The following is a 20,014-nucleotide window of genomic DNA, read 5'->3' as shown; positions in this document are numbered from 1 at the left end:
GGAAGACGTGGGCTGGGGGTGGTCAGGGGATGGGGCACGGGGCTTGGGCCTGGGGAGGGGCTCCAGAGGGAAGGTCTCGGGGAAGCAGACATGCTCTTTCCTCACAGCCAGCTGTTGGAATCTAGCCCGTCCACCAAGCCCGGTTTCCATGCCGCCTCTTCTAAGCAGCTCTCCAGGGTTTCCTCCCCCACCTTCTGTGCTGCTGTCCCTTCGTGCCGCCCCCAGAGTCCCACCACCTCCAGTCTATGTTGTTTGGAGACACACTCATGGGGTCTCCCCACAGGAGAGGGGCAGGGTCCTCGCTCGCCCCTGGCTGTGGGCACAACAGGGTGCAGTAAACCCAGCTGGCTCACTCTGGGGTCCCTCGGGGGGAGGGACTGCACTAGGAGTGAGATGGAACCGTCCTTAGCTCACGAGGGCGTGGGGCTTTGTGAAGGTCAGCTGAGACCAGCTCTGTCCTCGTGGTCAGTGCCGGAGCCCGCGGCTGATGGGCACGGTGCCTCCCCGAGGGCCCTGCGGTCAGAGCACGTCTGACACCCAGGCAGTGCCGGTCTCTGACCCCACGGAGCTGGGAGGCCCAGGGTCAGCCTCTCATAGCAGAGGGGACCCCAGGTCACGGCCTGCTCTGGGGGCAGTGCTGGCCGCCCTCTGCCCTCTGTCTTAGAGACCTGCCGTGTCCCACGTTGTGAAGTGGACATGTCACATGGCCCGTCGGGTGGGCCTAAGGATCCCTGCTCACCGCGAGGGGTGACGGGAAAGGCCTCCCAGCCCTGGAGCCCCGGGCCTCTTCCTGAACCTCCGCTGGGGGGCTCGTGTTCTGCCGCCTCCACAGACAGGACGGGGACGTCCACTCCTGCCCAGGAGTGGCCCTGCGGCACCCAGGACGCCAGTCCCCTCCCCGCACCCTTGTCCCGTCTGCTCCCAAGAGGAGGGGTGGCTCTTGTGCCCGGGGGCTCCGGGAGAGCCCAGCAGGCCCGCACAGAGGCCCCGGGGCGTGGCCTGGGCTCCTCTGCCTGGAGGACTCAAACCCCACGGCCTCTCCCTTTTCCCTCCGCCCTTCCCCTCTCTCTGTGTCTCCATCTCTCCTGCTCACTCTGTCCTTCTCTGTAGGTGCCGATGAGCTGTGCGGCCTGCGGCCCTCTCCACCCTGGCCCCACCCTGGCCACCCCCAAGGTGGGGTGGCCGCTGCTGCCTGCACACTTGCTCCTCAGCCTGATGGGCAGACAAGTGAGGCTCGGCCTGGCTCTCCGCGCTGGCCGAGGATGGGGTGGGAGAGGAGGGCGAGGCCCGCGGGAGGCTGACCCCCGCTCTCCGGGGACGCGGGGCCGTCGTTCACGTAACAGGTGTCCAAAGGCATCAGCGGCGTTCTGCGTTCTAAGGATGCAGCCATAAGGTCAGGGCCCTGGGCGTGCTGTGTGGCCACCTTCCCTGCTCACCCGTGGGGGCTACAGCTTGATGGGTGGGGATGGGGCGCCAGCTAGGCTCACATGCCACCTGAGCTGCTAGAGCAGCTGGCTCCCAAACAAGTCTCCACACCGTGGGTCCCCGCGGTCACCGCTAATTGCAGGCCCGCAGCCTCTCCGTGCGCACAGCCTCCCGCCAGCAGCTGCAGGTTTCTGTCCTCCCTCGGGAGTGACCACAGGCTGAGCCCCAGGAGAGTCTGCAGACGTGTTTGCACCATCAGGAGCCAGTTTATTTTCTTTGGAAAACAATACTTTGAGGACAGGTTGTCATGGACACCTAGGGTGACAGGATGGAAGGACCCTTGGAGAGTTAGATTAGGGGCTAGGAGGCTCTTGGGGTGGCTAGAACAGCTCCTGGTTCCAGAATGAACTTTAACTCAACTCCTTCACTCTATGGGCCATGAATCCACAGCTTGGAGAGTATAGGGAGATTTGGCATTTCCAATCCATATAAAACGCCCATCGGGTCCACTGTTTCAGCCCCAAAACAATAACTCCCTCAACACGCAAACATTGTACTTAGGAGTGAATCACAGGGAACCAAGAGAAGGAGCCAAGGCGGCACCGTGTCCTCCCCTCGGTGAGGCCGCACACGGAGCACGGAACACAAACAAACTAACAAAGTCATCTTGGTTAAGAGAAAGGGCACAGTATTACTGTTCTATATGATTTATTTACTTGGGACTCAGTAGAAAGTGTATTTTAAAAGTGAAGAACTGGGAATGAGTAGGGTGACTGGCCCATCACTAAAGCATTTATTAAATTCTGTGCCATTGGCCTATGGTATCTATTCAAAACATAAACATATTTAAAAAGCAGGCACACAGCAAGATTTATATGTTTTATATATAAATAGCGCAGTTTGGTGCTAGTGCAAGGACAGACAGATGGACCAAGAGGACAGACGTCACTACACACAAGTATTTACAGATAAAACAAAGCCAAAAGTGGTAAGTGAATGGGAAAGAGAACGATTATTTGATGAATAATCATATTAGACATTTTTGGAGGAGGAAATAGAATGACAAAACATAATATATCAAAGTAAATTGCAGAAGGATTAGAGAGTTAAATGCAATAAAAATGAAGTGACCTGGAGATTCTCAAACTAAGGGAAGTCAGAGAAAGACAAATATGGTATAATGTCACTTATACGTGGAATCTAAAATATGACACAAGTGAACTTATTTGCGCAACAGAAACAGACTCACAGACATACAGAACAGACTTGTGGTCACCAAAGGGGGAAGAGGGGAAGGGATTAATTAGGAGTTTGGGATGAACAGATGCACACAACTATATATAAAATAGATAACCAACAAGGACCTACTGTATAGCACAGAGAACTATGTTCAATACCTTGTAATAATCTATAATGGAAAAGAAACTGAAAAAGAATATATACATACGTATATATATAAAACTGAATCCCTTTGCTGTACACCTGAAATGAAATCAACTATCCTTCGATAAAAAAAGTCAAGTGGTAAAAATCTTAAAGGGTGCAGACATAAATATTAAATCTTTTGAGGGGAAAATTTTCCTATTTTAAAAGCAAAGGGAAAAACTGAGAAAAAAACCCCCAATAGATACAACTATATACAAATCAAATATTTCTTTAAGTTAAATAACAATATAATCAATAACAAAAATAAAAAATCATATTAAGAAAAATATGTGTAAATATCGGACAATTGTAGGAACTAATGAATAACAATTGATACCACCATGAGATCCAAATGAATAAATGGACATTGAAAAACAGTCTATATTAAGGAACAGTAACTTATTAACAAACATATAGAAAGCAGTCATAAGATCAAATTAAAGAAAATGTTATTATGGTGTAGTTTTTTTTTTTTGATTCAATATTTGCATATATTTCAAACTTATTACCATAAGTCTACTTAACATCTGTCACCATAACATACATATGTACAAAATTTTTTTCTTATGATGAGAACTTTTTAAGATTTATTCTCTTGGCAACTTTCAAATAGGCAATATATTATTATTAACTATAGTCACCATGCTATACATTACATCCCCACTACATTATTATTTTTTATTTATTTATTTTTTTTCACATCTTTATTGGGGTATAATTGCTTTACAATGGTGTGTTAGTTTCTGCTTTATAACAGAGTGAATCAGTTATACGTATACATATAGAAAGCAGTCATAAGATCAAATTAAAGAAAATGTTATTATGGTGTAGTTTTAATTTTAAAAATTTATCCATTCTTGTAGCAGAGGGTGTATCAGAACTATTTTAGACACTTATGTCAAGAAACATAATATTTCATAATATTTAGTCCAGGATTTCCACCCTATTTTGAGAAATATTTTTTTCTTTGCAACTCAATTGTCCATCAGTTGATCAATGAATAAATAAAATGTGGTATCACACAATGCACTAGTATTTGGCAATAAGAAGGGGTGAAGTGCTGATCCAACATGGATGAGTCTCGAAAACCTTATAGTAAAGGAAAGAAGACAGTCACAAAAACCCAGTTATTACATTATTTCATTTATATGTAATGCCCAAAATAGGCAAGTCTATAGAGACAGAAAGTCAGGGCTGGCGTGGGGAGAGAGAGCGAATGGAGAGAGATTGTTAATAGGATGTCATTTCTTTGCGTGATGAAAGTGTTCTAAAATTAGATGGTGGTGATTGTTCCACAACTCTGTGAATATGCTCTAAACCCCGAATTTTATCCTCGAAATGGGTGAAATGGATAGTATGTGAATTACACTTAAGTTGTTAAAAATATACAAAAATATGAAATAAAAGAGCATGGAAAGAGAGAAGGGAAGGGAAGGGAGGCAACACGCCCTGTTGAGCCACTTCTGTGCCCCAAAGGTGAGCCAAAGCTTTACTTGGATTCGCTCCTTCAGTTCTCACAACACCTCTAGTGGGCATCAGGCAGTCATTTTAACTCTCATCTCGGTGCCCAGAGAGGTTTAGTCTCAAAACCCACAGTGGCTGAGTCTACGAAGCCCAGATCTGTTTGGCCTTTCAGCCCACTTTCCCTTTTTCTTCTGTGTCAGCAGCTGCCTGGTGTCCGGACTGGGAAGGAAACACCAGAACCCAAGGTTAGACATGCTCCCCCTGCCAGTCACTGTGAGGGAACATCTCGGGACTCCAGATAGGACAGGCTGGGACCACAGGCTCCACAGAGGTGGAATGTGTCAGGCCTTTGGCTCTGGGGTCCCATACAGCACCCTGCGGTTTCCTAGGCACCACGAAAGTCCCCCAAAATCTTGAACCCAAGATGCTACCTTGTACTATGGCATTTGACCTTGTCATCCTTTCTTCTGTGTTCATTACCTATCACTTCCTCTGGGTTGGGACAGAGACAACAAGACCCAGCACTTGTCCTCACAGAGCTCACACACAAACAGGTTGGGGACAGGTGATAAACATGTTTCACACGTGTTCAGAAAGCTCTGGGGGCAGGGGGAGTCAGAGCTGGCTCCATCTACCAATCTGCTCACTCTCCTGTCTACTAATTCACTCATCCATCCAACCATCCATCCACCCATCCATCCATCCATCCATCCATCCATCCACCTGTCCATCCATCCATCCAACCACCCATCCATCCACCCATGCATCTATCCATCCAACCACCCATCCATCCACCCATCCATCCATGCATGCATCCACCCATCCTTCCATCCACCCATGCATCCATCCACCCATGCATCTGTCCACCCATGCATCCATGCATCCATCCATCCATCCACTCATCCATCCATCCATCCATCCACTCATCCATGCATCCATGCATCCATCCATCCAACCACCCATCCATCCACCCACTCATTGATCCATCCATCCATCCATCCACCCACTCATCCATGCATCCATGCATCCATGCATCCATCCACCCATCCATACATCCATCCATACATCCATACTTATCCATACATACATATCCATCTATCTGTCCACCCACCTATCCATCCAGTCACCTACCACCCATTGGCCAATCCTTCCATCCATCTGCCCTTCTACTCACCCATCCATCCATCCACATTGTTTATGGAGCTCCTTTCACCCACACTGTTCTTGATGCTGAGGATTCACCACAGAATAAGGCAAATTAACTCACTTCTCTCATAGATCTTACCTTCTCGTGTACATAACATAAAACAAACGTAAAATAATTTTAGATGCAGAAAAGCACCATGAATAACAGAAAGCAGAGTAATGGAAGGAGAAAGCCTGGCAGCCAGGGATGACTCTCTGGGGAAGTGTTTGAGCTGAGGTTTAAAAGAGGAGGGGCCATCCAAAGGAAGGTCCTGGGGAGGCAGGACTCCAGGCAGAAGAGCCAACACGTGCAGAGGCCAAAGGCAGGAATGAGCTTGGCTTGTTCCAGGGACAGAACAAAAGGTCTGCGTGCCTGGAGGGGATGGAACATTTGTGCTGGTTTTGAAAGAATGAGAGCTTGCTGGGCAGCCCTGGAGATATGAAGGGGCTTAGGGTTTGTCCAGCTGGACCAGGCACTTTAAATGCTTTTCTTTCACAGGGAAGAATAAACAAGCAAGAATAGCCAGGAAACCCCTAGAAAAGAAGAGTGGGGTGGGGGTGGGATATCCTGCGAGATCTAATACGTATTATAAAGCTTCTTTGATTAAAACAGTGTGGCACCAGTTCAGCTATAGACAAACAGACCAGTGGAACAGAGGAGAGAATCCAGAACTGGGCCTATAGGAGCATGTGGATTGCTGTCAAGGTGGCTTCTTGGTCAGTGGGGGGGAAGACGGCCTGGAGAGCCATGTGGACAAAAGGTAAAATTGCATCCACTCTTCGTAACAGACACCAAGTGGATCAGAGATGAAACCGCATAAATGCTGGAAAAAAAGTGGGATTGGGCTTCCCTGGTGGCGCAGTGGTTGAGAGTCCGCCTGCCGATGCAGGGGACGCGGGTTCGTGCCCCAGTCCGGGAGGATCCCACGTGCCACGGAGCGGCTGGGCCCGTGAGCCGTGGCCGCTGAGCCTGCGCGTCCGGAGCCTGTGCTCCGCAACGGGAGAGGCCGCAACAGTGAGAGGCCCGCGGAGCGCAAAAAAAAAAAAAAAAGTGGGATTGACTTCCTTTGCAACCCAGAGTAGAGAAGAGCATTTATAACCAAGACTCAGAGTCCAAAAGCAGTGAACCGAAGATGAACAACTTTGCTTATATAAAATGAAAATGTTTGTATGGCAAAACACACCATAAGCAATGTCAAAAGACACACAAAGTGTTTGCAACTAACATCACAGATGCAGGGCTAAAATCACTGATGCACAAAAAGTTCCTGTTAACAAAGAGAAAGTTCAGCAATCTATAGGAAAATGGGCAAAGGTATCAACAAACAGTTTGTAAAAGAAAAAAAAAATGCAAATGTCTCTTAAATATATGAAAAAGTGTCCAAGCATATGGTCCTATAAAAGAAAAGTGAACTGAAACAACACTGAGGTTCCATTTCTCACTTGTCAGATTGGCCAAAATCGAAAGGTTTAACAACTTATTATGTTGGTATTTGTATTGATTACAGGTGGGAAGCAAAATGGTGCAGTTCCTCAGCAGGGAATTAGGAATATCTAGTCAAGTTATGTATACATTTGACCTTAGACCCACTTATCCCACTTCTAAGAATCCATCCCCAGGACAAGCTGGGTAACATATGACATACAGGGAAGGCATTCACTGTGGTCATCCATGGTGACAGCAAAGACCGAAAACTCCCAAGTCCCCATCAAGGGAGATTGTGCGTCGCCACGGGACGGCGGGAAGGAGAGGGCTAGGGACCCCTCACGGTGTCATCCTGACAACATGAGGTGAGCAAATTTAGGTGCTGGGCAGTGTCCAAGTAAGGCTAGAGAGAGGGTTTGTAGGTAGACATATGTGCGCTTCCTATATTTTCTAAAAGGACCAACGCGAGGGCAAACCCCAACTTGATCAAAACAGCTGCTAGTGGGGGGGGGCGGAGGGAAGGGGGAAGGGGCAGGACCAGAAGGAAGGAAGGTGAGGGCTCTCCTGGTGTGGGTGATGCCCATTCCAGAGCCACACAAACGCTTTTATAAAGAGATTGTGAAGGATAAGAAAGGCACCCCTACAACTAGGACACAAGCAGGAACAATGTGAACCCCACTGTGGCAAATTGGTGGCAAGAAATCGTCACGTAGCTTTAAAATAGCCGTATTCTGAGTCTAGAGACTCAGTGAGATATGTTCTAAGGACAAAAACAAATCTTTAAAAAAGTTCTTCGATGAAAAAGGACTAGCAGAAGGAGGGAAGTGAGGACATGTTCTCTTCCTAGATGGGAGACAGGGCAGGAGAGCACACAACAACCACCACACACACATTTATCTGAATCCTCTCCCAGGCAGGGCACAGAGACGGCAGGAAGTGGACAGTCCCAGGGTCGGCCTGTCACTGAGAAGCAGGTCGGGAAGGACACTGGCCTCTGCTCACCAGGCGTCCAGCTGGAGGTTCCAGGCTGGCTCTGAGGTCCTTCCACGGGGCTTAGGGCTCCGGGTGGAGGGAACGAGGGATGGCAGACACGCAGGGGTGTTTAAGAGGAGCGGGAAACTCTCCCTGTGCCTCCAGACCTGGGGGTCCCGGCTGAGGCTGGGACAACGTCCAGACTCCCCGCAGGCCAGACTCCCAGGCTGGTGCTCACCGCCTGTCCCAGAACCCAGCCCTGGCCTGGTCAGGGTGATGGTGGGACCCCTGTGGGGCAGCAGTGGAAGCAGGGCAAGGGCCTGGGACCTGGCATCAGCAGAGCAGAAGCCATCCAGGGGATAGGATGGAGGGAGAGAGGGAGGGAGGGAGGGAGGGAGAGGGAGGGAAGGAGGGAGAGAGGGAGAGAGAGAGAGAGAGGAAACAGCTAACACTAATGGGAGGGTGCGCTGACTTCCTGGGCAGCTCTGTGCTGAGGGCTCCACATCAGCAACATTGTTCCCATTTTGCAGATGTGGGAACAGGGCCAGGAGGCCTGGCGCCTTGGCCAAGGCTAGCCCCGAGAGGGGCACAAGTCAGACCCCGTGTTCCTGGGTGCTGAGTGTGCAGACCATGCTCTGTGTTTGCAGACCTTCTACTGTGGCCTGGGAGCGAGGGCTCCCCCAGGCCCCCTCGCTGGGCGAGGCCAGACGAGACTGGTCTCCCCCAAGGCCAGTCTTGTTGGGTGAGACAGTGGGACTCGTGTCCCTGGGAGCCCCCGCCCTGGGTTACAGGTCTGAGCTGGCAGCTTCCCGCAGCTCCTCCCAGACCCGAGGGCACTTCCCCAGCTCTCAGTGAAGGGCACAAACGCTGACAGGTGCCATCACCCCGACCGCCTGTCACCGGAACTCCGATGCCTCCTGTCAGCGGCCCTTCAGGCCCAGGACAGCCAGGCCTGCTCGGAGCTCTGTGCCTGCCCAGCCCCCTGCCTGCTGGCCCCCTTCCCTGGACAGCCGGATGAGCGGCGTGTGCTCAGGGCCGACACGTGTTCCCGACTCCAGCTGGGCCGAGATGGCTACGGGCCCCAGGGTCTCGGGTGGACCAGGGCCTCCTGGGAGGTGGGGGTGAGACTCAGAAATGGGCGGAATTATCTGGGGGGAGCAAGTGTCCCTAGGGCCCCCGGGAGGCGTGGGAGAGGGGCTGGGGAGGCTTCTCGGAAGAGAGACTGGCTTGGGAAGGAGCCGGTCACTGGGCTGGGGGAGGAAGGGTGTGTCAGGCCAGCGAGGGCCCAGCGGGCTGGGGGGCCCGGGCTAGGCTGGAGGGCGGGCTTGGAGCAGGTAATTCCCGTCGGGGGCCAGGCGGCTTGCACGGGCCCCAGCCCCAGTGGTAGGGGCTCCCTGAGGGCTCTGGCCAGGAGTGGCCCCATCAGAGCTGGGTTCACGGTCACAGTGAGGAGGACTGAGTGGGGGGCCCGGAGCAGGGGGCAGCCCAGGTGGGCTTCTCACCTGGACACGCATGACTGGAAATGAACCAGGTGGGAAAGAAATGACATCTTCCCATCACGCAGCTCTGATTGGCCACGTCCTTCTGTTCTGAGCGTGGTGGAAAGTGACCGTGGGTCAACAAGGCCATCATATCTGCCTGTCCCAGCTATGGCCAGAATCACAAAGCAGGGCAGGCCCAGCATCGCTGAAAACGCAGTGACGGACCTTCCTGCACGGCGCGTCAGCAGGAGAGCAGGCCGACGGCTCCGGGGCACGGAGGGCCGCCTGCAGTTCGTTCAGTGCTCTTCACCTTTGATGCTTCTGTGCAGGGGCCGTGAGTCTCCCCACCGCAGGCGGGGTGGGTGTGGAGGGAAGCCCGTGGTGCCTGAGCTCGGTGGGGACAGAGGCCGAGTCACCAGGAAAAGCTGAGCCTCTGGGGCAGAGGCCACGCCCTTGCCCAGCCCAGAGCCGGCCTCCCCGGCTGGCTGCCCGGTGTCCAGCAAAGGGGCCCTTTCCAGCCCTGCTAGAGACAGCCGAAGCTGAGGCTAGGCAGGTATGGCGAACTTTCAGGGGTCACGCCACCTTCACAGGCGCCCACTGCAAGGGGAGGGCCAGTGCCTGGCCATGGCTGGTGGGGTGACAGGGGCAGGGGTTGGCTTGCATGACCCTGGGGCTGACACCCCTCCAGCTCTGCCCCCTGCCCTGCCTGTCCTCCCAGAACTGGTCCCCAGGAACCGGTCTTACGGCGGGTGTGCCAAGGCCTGGGGGGGAAGGTTGCACGTTTACAACGGCCCTCAGGCTGGGGGCCGGGGGGCGGCGGGGAGAGCACCCTGCGGGGTCTGCAGCCCGAGGACCTGGCCAGGTCTTCTCCCCTCCCTGCCGGTGGCGTCCTGCAGCCCCGCCACCTTCCCGGCCTCCTCCTTCCTCTTCCGCCTCTGAGGCTCCATGCCTGGTGGGGACCCACAGGTGGGCTCACAGCTTCAAAGGCATCCTGGGAAAAACACACTAAACCACGAAGCTCTCAGGGCTTTAAGGCTGCACGGAGTTCCCTTGAGTGTCAGGGAATCCAAAAGCATTTGAGTTCAGGCTTGGCATCCAGCGTGGGAGTTCCGGCGGGAGGGTGTGGTGACCATTTCCGGGGATGTGGAAGGACGTGCCAGCAGTGACCACGGACCTGCCTGTTCAAAGGCACAGGAGGTCCCATCCAGAGAGCCCTGTGTCCCGTGCGAATCACGGAAGATTGGGCATGTTACACAGTGACCCACACCTTGCTCGTTCCCGACAGCTCACTGTATGCAAAGTATTTGCACTTCCATTCTCTACCCGAGAGCTCAATGGCGCAGAGGTTGTCAACTGGTTTTACAGAGGAGGGGCCGCTGGACCCCCCAGGGGTCAGTTTTCCTCAGAGGTGAGCACAGTCCCTGCTCCCCCAGCCTCTTGCCGCTGCTTTCAGAGGAGCCGGGAGATGGGGAGTTCATGCCTGCAGGACAGTCCAGGGCTGAGTCCTCTGCCACTGCTGGACATGTGACCTGGAGCCGGTCACTAAACCCTGTGGGGCTCAGCTTCCTCGCCTGTGCCCCACTGAGCTGAGAGCAGGCAAGGGCATCGCACAGAGCCGCGAGCACCCAGGCTCAGGCAGCACCGGTCTGCACTCTGCTGTCCCCAAGCCCACGGGACAGGGCGCAGCCGGGAGGCTGGGGCACCACACAGGAGTCCTGCGGGGGCAGAGTTACCCGGGGGCACCTGCACAGCTCCTCAGCCCTTGGGCGGGTGGGACAGGTGAAGAGGGCCCAGCGGGTCACCTTCGGCCCCGTGGACTCTGCTTTCGCTTCAGGTCCGGAGTCCCTCCATTCCGTCCCACACCTGCTTCTTCCATGGCCACCGAACAAAAGGTCCCCTCCCTGTTCAGGCTTGCGGGCGACCACAGCGTCCCCATTGTTAAAGGGCAATGCGATTGGAGCAGCCCTAGAGGTGGGACTACCCCTCCCCGCAAGGGCTGTCGGGGCCACAGCCCCAGGATGGAGATCTTGCGAGTGGGGGGCCGGGGCCAGTCCTCCCCTGGATCCCCAATGTCACTGCGTGTCCCACCCCAAGCAGGACGGAAGGCTCGAGCTGGCACTGTCCCCATCAGGCCCAGATCAGTTGGGCGAACAGTCACCGCGACAAACTCACTCTGGGGGCCTCGTCCAGCAAGCCCGGGGCACAGGGCTTCGTCCCCAGATCCCCAGGGCACTTTCTTGGGCTTGAGCGCCCCCTGCTGTTTGGAGCCGGTGGAGGAGGAGCTGGGGGTCCCCCCACCCCCTGCTCACCCCAGCCCCATGTCCTGGGATTCAGAGGCCGCCAGGAGCCCCGCACCCAGGACCCAGGAGGCACATGAAGACCCCAGAGAAAGGCCCTGTGGGTCTGGAATCAGTACTGGAGGAGATGCCAAGCCTCTGCCTGGAGAAGGCGGCCCAGGACACTGGGTCCGAGGTCAGAGGACAGAACCCGGCCCCTGAGCTGCCCTCACAGACCCAGGTCCCCTCCAGGGGCCAGGACCTTCACTCTGACTCAAAATTGCTCACCAGGGTGGGAGAGCTGAGTTCAACATGGTTGGAGGGGGCGTCTCCCTAAGGAGGGGCTGATCTGGCCCCTCTGGGCCTTGGGCCCTGCTGGTGTCAGAGGTCCTCCTGACCACTGCTCCACCAAGGCTCAGATGTGTGCAAGATAAACAGGCAGATTTGGGACAAAGAGCAGAAATCGCTCAGCAAAGCTGGAGGAACAGTTCTGAGACCCTCCCACAGGGAGTCCTGTTTGAGGTTCATAAGTGACCTCCCGGAGAAGTTGCTAGGACACCCTGGCCATGTCCCTAGGAAGCGATTAGTGATGTTGGGCATCTTTTCATGTGCCTGTTGGCCATCTGTATATCTTCTCTGGGAAAATGTCTATTCAGATCCTCTGCCTGCTTTTAAATTGAGTTATTTATTTTTTTGACGTTGAGTTGTATGAGTTCTTCATATATTTTGGATATTAACCTCTTATCAGGTATATCATTTGCAAATATTCCCATTCAGTAGGCAGCCTTTTTGTTCTGTTGATGGTTTCCTTCACTGTGCAAAAGATTTTTAGTTTGATGTAGTCCCATTTGTTTAGTTTTGCTTTTGGTTCCCTTGCCTGAGGAAACATATCCAACAAAATATTTCTAAGATCAATGTCAAAGGGCATACCACTTATGTTTTCTTCTAGGAGTTTAAAGGTTTCAGGTCTTACATTTAAGTCTTTAATCCATTTTGACTTTTGGGGGTTTTTTTGTGTATGGTGTGAGAAAGTGGTCTAGTTTCATTCTTTTGCATGTAGCTGTCCAGTTTTCCCAACACCATTTATTGAAGAGACTGTCTTTTTCCCCATTGTAGATTCTTGCCTCCTTTGTCATAGATTAATTGCCCATATATGTGTGGGTTCATTGCTGGGATCTCTATTCTCTTCCATTGATCTATGTGCCTCTTTTTGTGCCAGTACCAGACTGTTTTGATTACTGTAGATTTGTAGTATAGTTTGAAATCAGGGGGTGTGATACTCTAGCTTTGTTCTTCTTATCTGATTGTGTTGGCTATTCAGGATGTTTTGGGTTTCCATAAAAATTTTAGAATTATTTATTCTAGTTCTGTGAAAAATGCCATAATTTGATAGGGATTGCATTGAATCTGGAGATTGCCTTGGGTAGTATGTTCATTTTAACAACATTAATTCTTCCAGTCCACAAACACGGCATATCTTTTCATCTGTTCATATCACCTTCAATTTCTTTCATCACTGTCTTGTAGTTTTCTAAATACAGGTCTTTTACCTCCTTAGGTAGATTTATTCTCAGGTATTTCATCCTTTTTAATGAACTGTGTTTTCTTAATTTCTGATAGTCCTGATAGTTCATTGCTAATGTATAGAAATACAACAGATTTCTGTATACTAATTTTGGATCCTGCAACTTTGCCAAATTCACTGATTAGCTCTAGTAGGTTTTTTTTTTTTGTCATGTCTTTAGGATTTTCTATGTATAGTGTCATCAGATATTTTCTCCTATTTTATATGTCCTCTTCATTTTGATGTATATATATATATATACACATACATACACACAGCATCTTTCAATGTATCAATAGTTTCATTTTTTATATTTGTACTGATTTTTTACATGTAAGAAATCTAGGGCTTCCCTGGTGGCGCAGTGGTTGAGAGTCCGCCTGCCGATGCAGGGGACATGGGTTCGTGCCCCGGTCCAGGAGGATCCCATGTGCTGAGGAGCAGATGGGCCCGTGAGCCATGGCCGCTGAGCCTGCCCTTCCGGAGCCTGTGCTCCGCAACGGGAGAGGCCACAACAGTGAGAGGCCCACGTACCAAAAAAAAAAAAAAAAAAAAAAAAAAGAAATCTACCCTTATCCAAATTCAGATAAATACTAGTATCTGTTTGCTCTATATTTTGTTTAATAGTTTATTTTTCTCTAATATTTTTGTTGTATGATATGGAGTGAGCATCTAAATTTGTCTTCCAATAGCTAATCAATTGATTTAGCACATTAATTGTACCATCCCCTTCATACCCCTGCCAGCAGTGAGGTAATGCAGCCTTCATGTTTCACAAAGCTTTTATACACCAGAAGCTCTCTGGGATGTATATTTTTCTCACTGGACTTTCTATGAGTATAACCAGTGCTGTGCTGATTTAATTCTTGTGGCTTTATTATATGTTTTAAAATTAGCTGTTTCACCCTGTATCATAGGTATTCTTGTTATTTTTTTTTTCAAACAAATTTTAGAATCATTTGATTCCAAAACATTTCCTGAAGAATTTTTGGTAACATGTTAAATATGTAAATCAATTTGCAAAGAATTAACAACTTTGAAATATTTAGTCTTGCCGTCCAGGGACATGGTATTTATCTCCATTTATTCACTTTAAAGTGAAACCCTCTTGGTGGAATTTTATGCAGTCCTGACTATTTGGGGTTTGGTTTGTTCCTGGGAATTGGGGGATTCTTGATGCCATTGTGAATGTCATCTTTTTGTCCTATAATGTAGTCTACTTACTTAATACAGCCTATGGGAATATCTTTGATTATTGGATTTTTTTTCATATCCTACTTTTTCATTGAAACTTATCAGCCCTGAATTTTCTGTTGATTCTTTTCAGGTTTTAAACAGTAATTATTTTTCCTGCATATACAGATAGTTTGTAACCTTTTTCTTTCTAGTTGGGCCTCTTCTTTCCCACTAATGACTCTGCAGTGACAAACTCTTAGACTGTTAAATAGTGATGCAGTTGGCAAACAACCATTTTTAATTTCTGATTTGAAGGGCCATTTCTCTGCGCTTCACTGTCATATTAAGTGGGGTGTTGTTTTAAGGGGAAATTCCTCATCATGCTAAGAATATTTCCTTCTGTGTTTTGATTTTTAATCTTTCAGTAAGGAGTAGTATCTATTTTTGCTAAAATTCCTCTAGTATTAGAGCCAGGGATGTTTCCACAGAGGCCCAACCACCCCGAGTGGAACGGGCTCCTTCTACAGAGATCCACGCCCCCTTCCACCAGGGGCTCCTTTGGGATCCATGCCGGCTGTAAGCGGCCAACCCCACAATGCCAGAGTAGGGCTCACACTGGCCCCTGTAACCAGTCCTGGCTCCCCGAGCAGAGCGTGACCTACTGCCAGCTTCTTCTGGCTGCCGTGGGGATGCGGTTTCCATGGAGAATGTACTGCTTTCTCTCTGATCCAGCTTCCACCCCCTGCTATAAGAGAAGCCCCTTCCTCACACCCCACAGAATTCAAAATGGGGAGGGCTCCTCCTTTCTCCCAAGGCTCCTTCTCATCTTGACGTCTCCACAGTTGAATAAAACCATTTGCTCCTTCTGTCTAAGGCGTGCTCATCCTCCAACCTGACACCTTCCAACTCCATGTATCACTGTCCTTCCCTGGGCCCTGGGGTCCACACCTTTAGTCTTCTGGTAGGTTGTCACAAGTCCCCGATTTTCCTCTACCTGCAGCCACCACCCACGTTGCCTGCTTTGCCATCTAAGAAACAGAAGCTGCAACCTTGGGGGAATCTAGATCCTATGCCTGTATCCCACCTGAAAGGGAGTGTAGGATGGAGGAATATGAATTAACGTTTTGCTATTTTGGCCAGGGATCTTTCTTTAGTGAGAAATAAAACACAGCAGATCCACTGCAAGTCGTTATACATGTGACTCTGCAAAAAGCATCTCTGTACGGGTTCTTTGTGCCCATGTGTGAAGAGGTTGAGTGGAGGAAGAGCTAGAAGAGGTTAGAACGATGCTGAGCAGGATAACTCATTGTGCCTGATACATGCACTCACTACCGTGTGTTCAGGTGGGGACTTAGGTTTCTATTTTCTGCTGTGGACCTTCTGTGCCTCTTAAATCTGAGGGTTCGTGTTTATCAGTTCTGGAAAATTTGTATGCGTTTCTTCTATGTACATTTCCTCTCCCTGAACTATCAGACTCTCCCTCTGGGACATCTATTATTTATACATTAGACCTTCTCGTGCTTTGTTCCATCCCACTGTTCTTTTTTCTATCTCTTTCTCTTTTGTATTCTGTTGTATTTCTATCTCTTTCTCTGTGATTTATTAAATCTGTGATCTTAGTCTGTTATGACTGCCATAACAAAGTACCATAGAGTAGGTGGCTTATACAACAGAAATTTATTTTCTTACAATTCAGGAGGCTAGAAGTTCAAGACCAAGGTTTTGGGGTGTTGGTTTCTGATGAGGCCTCCCTCCTGGGCTTGTAGATGACCATCTTCTCCCCATGTCTTCACATGATTTTCCCTGTGTGTGTGTGTCCAAATCCCTCTTATAAGGACACAAATCATATTGGATTAGGGCCCACCCTAATGACCTCATTTTCACTTAATTAACTAGTTAAAGGCCATATATCAAAATACAGTCACATTCTGAAGTTCTGGGAGTTAAGAGGGATTTTTTTTAGTATTTATTTATTTGGTTGCATTGGATCTTAGTTGCAGCTCTCTGGCTCCTTAGTTGTGGCATGCAAACTCTTAGCTGTGGCATGTGTGTGGGATCTAGTTCCTGGACCAGAGATCGAACCCGGGCCCCCTGCATTGGGAGTGCGGAGTCTTAACCACTGCGCCACCAGGGAAGTCCCTGGGAGTTGAGAGTTTGACATATGAATTTTGTGAGGATACAACTCAGCCTATTATATCCATCTTCCAGTTCATAAATTCTCTCTTCAGCTGAACCGAATTGCTTTTTAACTGTTCCATTAAGTTTAAATTCAAAATTCCTATATAGTTATTTTTAGAAGTTTGTGTGGTTTTTTTCCTAAATCTTGTTCTCTACTTAGAATTTCAATTTCTCCAGGTTTTATTTATTCATTTAAAACTTTTATATTTACTTTCAGGTTACTTCAGGATATGAATTTCTTACGAGTGCTAATCCTCTCAGTTTGGGTAAATGCTGACTGCCTGAGCATACATTCAGAAGGTCCACCTACACACACGCACTGGAATCTAGGTTGTGGGAACATGCCCCCCTCATGGTTCCACTTTTGTTTATGCCAGATGCCCAGGACTGTCCCAGGGCTGAATAAATGTTAACTTATTAGCTTAAAATCCCATGTGTTAGAAATCTGGATCTGCCAAAATGTTCAAAGTACAGGCCTAGAGTCTGATTTTTCAAGAGAGAATTTTTCCACTGAGAGTCCAAGTGGAGATAAGAAAGCATCTTGCATCTCTGAGCTGGTGGGTGAAGACTTTCTTGTCCAATTTTCAGACACCCCTCACCCCAGCTCACCCCCAGTGCCCACAAAATGGAAGTGAGGATGTGGGGAAACAAATCTAGCACTTCTGCTCCAAGGCCTAGACTTTCACACGTGGGCACAAAGAAGCCAGTACAGAGATGTTCTTTGCAGTCATGTGCATAGCAACTTACATTGGATCTGTGGTATTTGGTAGGTTATTTCACAGAAAGTTCTGTGGTTAATACGGCATAATGTTAATGCATATTGAATCTGGGTGTGAGTATATGGGCCTGTTACGTAAAAATAAAAATCTGCACTTTTTCTATGTGGACAGATTTTATACTTTCATATAAAAATGAATTCATTATTGAATGGCTCAGTTTAACTCTTGTTAAGTGATTTTACTTATTTCAGCTTTATAAAAAAAGAAAAATACATACACATTACTGTGAGGAAATATAACAAAATGAAAAAAATATCACTAGGAGATGAGATAATGGTTGATGATTACTTTCTTTTCAAAAGTTTTCTGCGTTGTATCGATTTCTTTCGTAATGGATATATATGACTTTATAATGGCACAAAAGTTTTCCCTAAAGGGCTCCTTTTGACACGTTTGAACATTTGTCAATGATTCTGTCCCTGTGGTGTCCCAGCTGTGCTCAGTGGAGACACAGGAAAGGGTGTGGCCCTCAGCCCTGCCTGGCGCCCCTCCACCTGCAGCTCTTCCCCCTGACGAGCCCCTTGACAGGCGCCAGCTCCTCCCTGGGCAGTCAGCCTTGGCAGTACCGTCTGGCACTGGGGGTGGTGCCACTGCACAGGCCACCAGGAGCAGCAGCCTCTGAAGCCTCCCCACCATTTCCACCCCCTGCAACACTGCAGCCTGACCACCCAGCCTGACGCTTCCCTCCGTGGAGCGGGGGGCTCTGAGGGGTAGAGGCGGCCCTTGCCCGGGTCTGCAGCCGCCCCTTGGAACGTTGGGGGTTCCTCGTCTGGAGACACAGCTCGGGAAGTGGGTCTGGACCTCAGCTGGAGGAGCCCGCACCCCGTGGCCCTGAGTTGCATCCTTTGTATCCTCAGTACAGGTGGAAAAACACTCTGTTCTGCTCCTGGCATCCACCCTCTTCCGTGTGAGTCCTTAGGAGACTCAGGCAGCCCCTCGGAGCCCACCACCTCCTGGAAAGCTGGAGTGAAGCAGCCTGGGGGCCGTGGGGTTCCAGTGCTGTGACCGCAGTGCTCACTGCACTGTGCAGTGGATGCCTGTCAAGGGCGGCTCTCAGCATCACCCCCTTTCCACCCAGTGAGCCTGTCTCAGGCCACACTCCCCCTCAGAACGATTCCCTTTTATCTCTCTCGTGTCTTTATCCAGTTGGACCGCGAAAGGCAGGTGGGCACTGCCTGCAGCAGGCTGGGGGCTGCCGAGACCACCCCCCAGTTCCCCCTTTCCCCTTTGTCGCCCCCCGCCCAGGTCTCAGGGAGCTTCTCACGGAGCCCACTGCCTCTCCTTGTGGGCCCCCCTGTCTCTCACCTTCACCGGGGGGGGGCAGCTGGGGATCGCCATCTGTGGTGTGATTTGTGGGGTGCAGGGGGTTCGAGCTCACACTGAGGGGCTTCGGCCTCCCGTGATGAAGCTGAGCTCACCCACTGCAGCCCCCACCCATCTGAGCGCCATTCTGCTGCCCGCTACCCGCTATTCTCTGGCTGGAGACTCCGGTCCGGCAGCATGAGATTGGCAGCAGTTTCGTGAAGTGTCAGGGAAGAGCGAGGCTACAAGCTGCCATGTGGTCTCCCCGCCTCGCCTGCAGCCCTGAGCGCTGCCCCGCAGAGTCAGCATGTTGATGTTCGGGCCCAGCAAGGGCTGTCAGAATCTCAGCGCTGGCGGGACGCGCAGCCCACGCCGCCCTGCTCACCTGGGAGCAGAGGGTGCTGCTTCCGCGGGCTGTCTACTCCTCGCCCACCCAGGTGCTGCTGTGCAGGGCGTGTGCTCCCATCCAACTCGTGTGCCGTGGGTCTCAGGGCTGCTTGGGGTCAGGCCTGCCGTGCAGCACACAGTGCCAGGCTTTGTGGTGCTTGTCCTTTGCACCCTCCCTCCTGGCTGGAACTCCCTGTTGAGCCCCACCTTGAACTGGGCCAGTTCTGAACTGGGCAAGAGATGTTCAGGGTCGAAGCTCGAAGCCTGAGAGAACCCTGATTCTGCAGGAGCAGCACGTGGCGCTGAGGAGGCCTGTCCCCACCCCACGCAATTCCAGGTGACCTGGCGCAGGTGTGAGGACGGCCGTGGGTCCTGTCTCTGCCACAGCCTGTTTGCACAAGACTTTCTGCTCTTCGTGCAGACAAGGGAGGTACCCACTCCCCTCTTTGGAGAATCCTCACCTGCTCAGCCCCAAACCCTAGGGCATCGCGGGAGGTTGACCCTGTCTGTGCGGGGCTGTCAGCCACCGATGCTCAGGACCTGCAGAGCCTCAGGAGGGCATGTCGGGGTGAAGGTCTCCAGCAGATGGTCCAGGCTGGCCGGATGTGAGCGGGTTCCGGGGCCAGCTGTGGTTCGGCAGACGTGGGCTTTTCTGAGCACTGACAGCGGCGCCTGCGGGACTCAGTGGGACTCAGCCTGCGGGACCTTGAGGTCTAGCTCCCCAGCCTCCCACCCAGCAAGTCCAGCAGCTACACGCGACCTTAACTTTTAAGGTTTTCTTAGGAATCTCAGTTGGAAAATGCATGATCATGCCTTGAACAGAATCAAATTCTGAGTTGTCAGAATGGCATTTGTTGTGGTGGTTCGATGTTCATTCATGAGATTCTGAGTGGTGATAGAAGGTTATGCTGGGGTTCATAGCAAGTAACGTCCTTCCTTCCATTCTGGAACCCAAATTTCTCATTATTTTTACA

The sequence above is a fragment of the Lipotes vexillifer genome, unplaced genomic scaffold (genome assembly GCF_000442215.2).
Source record: "Lipotes vexillifer unplaced genomic scaffold, Lipotes_vexillifer_v1.1 scaffold988, whole genome shotgun sequence".
In the NCBI taxonomy this organism is placed as follows: Eukaryota; Metazoa; Chordata; class Mammalia; order Artiodactyla; family Lipotidae; genus Lipotes; species Lipotes vexillifer.
Note: the sequence above shows the minus strand (reverse complement) of the source record.